Raw genomic sequence first — 5,759 nt, forward strand, 5'->3', positions numbered from 1 at the left:
ACCATTTCAGGATCGGCGACGGAAAGAGCGGCTCAACTAGAAAAAATTTCGGCCCCAAAGCTGAAATTGAAATTCTGCGCCAAAACTTCTCTTGACGAATCTGAATAGGGGAAAGCCTCAACAGTAGAATCAACACCAACTGGGACCCTCGGATTCGAGTGCGCACCAGGCTGCGGTCACGGCTGATCAGTGGGGTTGATGGCGCAGGAGAAAGGGATGCCACGGAAACACTTGGTGGGGCTGGTAGGTTTTTTTTTTCTTTTTTTTTTTACTAAAAGGGAAATTGGGAATTTTGAATGAAAGCGATAGGGCATGTTGCCCCTTTTTATCCCCCGTGTTTTTTTGTTTTTTTTTTTTTTAATCAAACATTGCTACAGCAAAATTTTTATTGAGAAGAATTTTGCTGCAGCAAAATTCTGGACTCAGCCCTCCCTGTCCTTTGAGCTAAAACCTTCCTTTCTCCCGCCAACATTACTTCTGCCCAACGCCTTCCTGGATAACAATCACGCTCTTCACAACAGAAACAAAAAGTCATTACAAAAACTAAAAATATCAAAAGACATAGGAATTAAAAGTATAGGGTTGCCTCCCTCAAGCGCTTGTTTTAACGTCTTCAGCCTGACTCGGCCGTGCTCTTATGCGTCTTGAAGTGAGATGGAGGTTTTCTGGCGAATAATCTCGTCACCCCAGTAGTGCTTTAGTCGCTGGCCGTTCACCTTGAAGGTTCTCCCTGAATCTGCAGCTGTTATCTCTACTGCCCCATGTGGATAGACTTGATGTACTACAAAAGGACCTGACCATCTGGACTTCAATTTTCCTGGAAATAATTTCAACCTGGAATTGAAAAGTAGAACCTGCTGCCCAACTTCAAACTGTCGAGGAATGATTCTTCTGTTGACTACTCATTTCAGGCGGAAACAGCCCACTCACTATAAAATTCACGAAGTCTGCATACCAGGGAGCCTTGGCTTGTTGTACGGCCAAAAGTTGCTCATCTGGGAAGGTCTCTCGGATAGACTCCCTTGGTTCAATCTCACTTCCCTCCTCTAGCCTGGAAAGATGGTCTGCAACCTGATTTTCGGATCCTTTTCTGTCCTTTATTTCCAGATCAAATTCTTGCAGCAGCAGTATCCAGCGGATCAGCCGTGGCTTGGCGTCCTTTTTTGCAATCAGGTACTTAATGGCGGAGTGGTCAGTGTATACGATCACCTTAGTGCCCACAAGATATGCCCTGAACTTATCGAAAGCAAACACCACAGCTAACAACTCTTTCTCCGTGGTAGTGTAATTCAGCTGGGCCTCAGTCATCGTCTTGCTTGCATAATAAATTGAGTGGAACACCTTCTCATGTCGTTGCCCCAACACTGCTCCCACTGCATAGTCACTAGCATCGCACATGAGTTCGAATGGTAATGACCAATCAGGCGAGAGGACAATGGGAGCAGACCCCAGCCGCTTCTTTAATTCCAAAAACGCTTGATGGCATTCGCCATTGAACTCAAATGACCGACTTTGCTCCAACAAACTGCATAATGGCTTAGATATCCTTGAAAAATCTTTTATGAACCGCCGATAAAAACCGGCGTGGCCCAGGAAACTCCTAATCCCCTTCACTGATATTGGTGGCGGTAGTTTGTCTATTACTTCTATCTTTGCCTTGTCCACCTCAATGCCTTTGTTGGAGATCTTGTGACCCAAAACGATGCCCTCTTGTACCATGAAGTGGCATTTTTCCCAATTTAGAACCAAATTGGTTTCCTCACACCTCATTAAAACTCTTTCCAAATTGGTGAGGCAATCCCCAAAGGAATCTCCGAAAACTGAGAAATCGTCCATAAAAACCTCCAGCGACTTTTCCACCATATCTGTAAAAATGGACATCATACATCTCTGAAAAGTTGCTGGAGCGTTGCAGAGTCCGAAAGGCATCCTTCTGAAAGCAAACGTCCCATACGGACATGTGAAAGTGGTCTTTTCCTGATCCTCTGGTGCTATGGCAATCTGGTTGTAGCCTGAGTATCCATCTAAGAAACAGTAATATTCTTTTCCAGCCAACCTATCAAGCATCTGGTCGATGAAAGGCAGAGGGAAGTGGTCCTTTCTGGTTGCTTTGTTCAGTTTCCTGTAGTCCATACATACCCTCCAACCAGTAACTGTTCTTGTAGGAATCAACTCGTTATTGTCATTTGGAACCACGGTGACTCCACCTTTCTTGGGTACGCATTGAACTGGGCTGACCCAAGAGCTGTCTGAAATAGGGTAAATTATCCCTGCATCAAGCCATTTAATTACCTCTTTCTTCACTACCTCCTTCATGATCGGATTCAACCTTCTCTGCTGCTCTACTGAATTACTGCAGCAGTCCTGTAGCAAAATTTTATGCATGCAGATTGATGGGCTGATTCCTTTTATATCAGCGATGGTCCACCCAATTGCACGTTTGAACTTTTTTAACACCTCCAGTAGTTGTATTTCCTGCATGTCATTTAATCCAGAGGCAATAATTACAGGAAGAGTATCGGAATCACCCAAATAAGCGTACCTCAAGTGTGCCGGTAAGGGTCTTAGTTCCAAAATGGGAGGCTCTTCCACCGAGGGCTTATGCTGCTTTAAGGGCTTTGTTGACAAGTCCAACGACTCGAAATGCCTCCTAGACTTTGTTGCTGCATGCCTACCCTCCAACCTTGATACTTGTTTATCATTGTTGTCCTCATTAATCTCCGAATCAATCAGGTCCTCCTCTGTCATCAATTTCTCAGCACATGTCTTTTCAAACTCTGCTGCCACTAATGAATCCAAAACGTTCATTGCTGAACATTCCTCCACCTCATCAGTGAAACGCATCGCTTTGAACACATTGAAAGTGACTTGCTGATCGTGGACCCTCATTGTCAACTCTCCTTTTTGAACATCTATCAACGTCTTGCCTGTAGCTAAGAAGGGTCTCCCCAAGATAATCGGTACCTCCTTATCCACTTCATAGTCCAACACGATGAAGTCGGCTGGAAATATAAATTTGTCCACCCGTACTAGGACGTCTTCTATTTTTCCCTCTGGGTGAGCATAAGACCTGTCGGCTAGCTGCAACGTAACAGTGGTGGGTCTCACTTCACCTATTCCCAGCTTTCTGAAAATGGACATTGGCATTAGATTAATGCTCGCCCCCAAGTCGCACAAAGCTTTTCCGATGTATTGATCTCCAATGGAGCACGGTATGGTGAAGCTACCAGGATCCTTCAACTTGGGTGGCAGCCAATTCTTCAAGATTGCACTGCATTCTTCGGTTAGTGCCACCGTCTCGAATTCACCTAGCCTTCGTTTCTTTGAGAGGATATCCTTCATGAACTTAACGTAACTCGGCATTTGCTCCAATGCCTCCACGAGTGGAATGTTGATATGGAGTTGTTTCAGCACATCAAGGAATCTCCTGAATTGCTTATCTTGTTTTTGATTCTGAAATCTCTGTGGAAATGGGGGTGGAGGTCTCTCTGGTTTGTTTTGCTTCAGTTTTGTTGTAGCATCCTGGTCGACCACATCCTGTTCTGATTCAGCTGGTAGTTGCTGGACTTCCTGGGTTTGGATCGAAGAGTGCTCTGTTGCTGCAGTCTGTCGAGTTGGTTGTTCAATTTCTCTACCATTCCGAAGTGTGATAGCTTTGCAATGCTCCTTACACTGTTCCTTACCATCTCTTCTTGGGTTTTCCGTATCGCTCGGAAGCGATCCTTGGGGTCTATTACTGAGAACATTAGCCAACTGCCCCACTTGATTTTCCAAGGTCCTCAACGATGCAGCTTGACTCTGGAGGAGAGCAGCTTGACCCTGAATGAGCGAGTCATTCCTTGCCATGTACTCTTTAAGTAATGCCTCCATAGGGGTTGATGACGCTTGATGTGGCTGCCTCTGATTTGATTGCTCTTGAGGTGGCTGTCTTTGATGTTGATGTTGATGAAATCCTGGTGGATATGCTGGTTTGCTAGGCCCTGGCATCGGACTAGCTTCTTGATTCGACCAAGAAAAATTCGGATGTTGCTTCCACCCCTGGTTATATGAGTTGGAATAAGGGTTGTTATTCCGGTTAAAGTTGTTCACATAGCAAACCGACTCGGGGTTGGATGGGCAATTTTCAAATGAGTGTTCAGCTCCACAGTAGACACAAGTTAATGCAACTGGGGTTGCTGCATTGGCGGGACCAGCCACATTTAGAGACTTCAAAATATTGGAAAGAGAAGAAACTTGAGCAGTCAACGCAGTCACCGCATCTACTTCATGAATTCCTGCCACTCGTCTCCCTGCAGAAACTCTTTCGGTGGGCCACTGGTAATTGTTGTTAGACATTCTTTCCAAAATTTCATAAGCCTCGTTGTATGACTTCACAAGTAAGGCTCCATTTGCTGATGCGTCCACCATGGCTCTAGTCGAAGCATTGAGCCCATTGTAGAAGGTTTCCATTTGAATCCAATAGGGGAGTCCGTGGTATGGACACTTCCTTAATAATTCCTTAAAGCGTTCCCATGATTCACATAGAGCTTCCCCTTCCAACTGCTGAAATGATGTGATATCATTCCTAAGTTTGGCATTTTTGTTCGGAGGGAAATATTTCACCAGAAATTTCTCAGCCAAATCATTCCAATTAGCTACCGAATCTGGTGGCAGAGAATTCAGCCATGCTCTAGCTCGGTCCCTTAGAGAATAAGGAAATAACTTGAGACGAAGAGCCTCTTCTGTCACACCTGGGGCCTTAAATGCTTCACATACTTCAATGAAAAGCCTAAGGTGCATGTGTGGGTCATCGGTTAGCATCCCGCTGAACTGCCCCACGGTTTGGAGCATTTGGAACATGACCGGCTTCAACTCGAACTTAGTTGCCTGGATTTCTGGCCTCACAATGCCTGGATGCAAACCATCGAGCATGGGGATGGCATAATCCCTGATGGCCCTGTCCCTATCCTCTGCTATTACTACCACTTGATTACCTTGATTATTCCCACCTACTCCGTCAACCATTTCTTCAATTCCAGCTAACCCCTGTTGTTCCCTTCTTCTGGCTCTAAAGGTTCTTTCAATCTCCGGGTCCAAGGGAATCAAATCTGCATCCCTTGGTCTATTCATGCAAGAAGGTTACACCTGCTTTAGCACAACAGGAGCAACTGAGATTAACAGAAGCAATATTGGATTTAAATGAACAAAAACTGATTTCTATAATAATTTCTATTAACGCCAAGTCCCCGGCAACGGCGCCAAAAACTTGTCCGCCAAAAACTCTATGCATAAAATGACTCCACGCAAGCGCACGCAATCAAACAAGTAATATAGTAATGAGTAAAGTATCGTCTCCACAGGGACTGAGTTAATGAGGAATTCTATTACAAAAACCAGTTTTATCAATATGATTGAGAATAGTTTGAATGCCAAATTGATATTAATTAAGTGAAAAGAATGTATAAGACCAAAGACTGTAATTTAAATGCAGACAAGAGGTAAAAGTCAACAAGATCTGAGCTTAGAGCTGTGATTTAATGATGGATGAAGGCTAGGATTACTGATTTCCCCTCGGTTGCAACTCTGACCACGATTTGCTATACGATTGCTGTAGCAAAGTTCATCTAGTCAACCTAAAATTCTACATAATAATCTTCCGACAGATTTATGCTTGTAATTCCTTAAACCAAACCAACATATTCCTATGTGTTTTAGTTTACAAATCTGACGTTAACATCAATTTTAATGGGTTGTACAAGATAATAGTATATTCCTATACT

General features: G+C 44.0%; 1 non-coding gene across 1 annotated transcript; it reads left to right on the top strand.

Moving 5' to 3' along the window:
* The first annotated feature begins 4,465 nt into the window (after positions 1-4,465).
* On the top strand, positions 4,466-4,572 carry LOC112090977. Its single transcript, XR_002901930.1, has one exon. It is a non-coding gene; the product is annotated as a small nucleolar RNA R71 (small nucleolar RNA).
* The last annotated feature ends 1,187 nt before the right edge of the window (positions 4,573-5,759 follow it).

This window comes from Morus notabilis, unplaced genomic scaffold (genome assembly GCF_000414095.1).
Source record: "Morus notabilis unplaced genomic scaffold, ASM41409v2 Scaffold74, whole genome shotgun sequence".
Classification (NCBI taxonomy): Eukaryota; Viridiplantae; Streptophyta; class Magnoliopsida; order Rosales; family Moraceae; genus Morus; species Morus notabilis.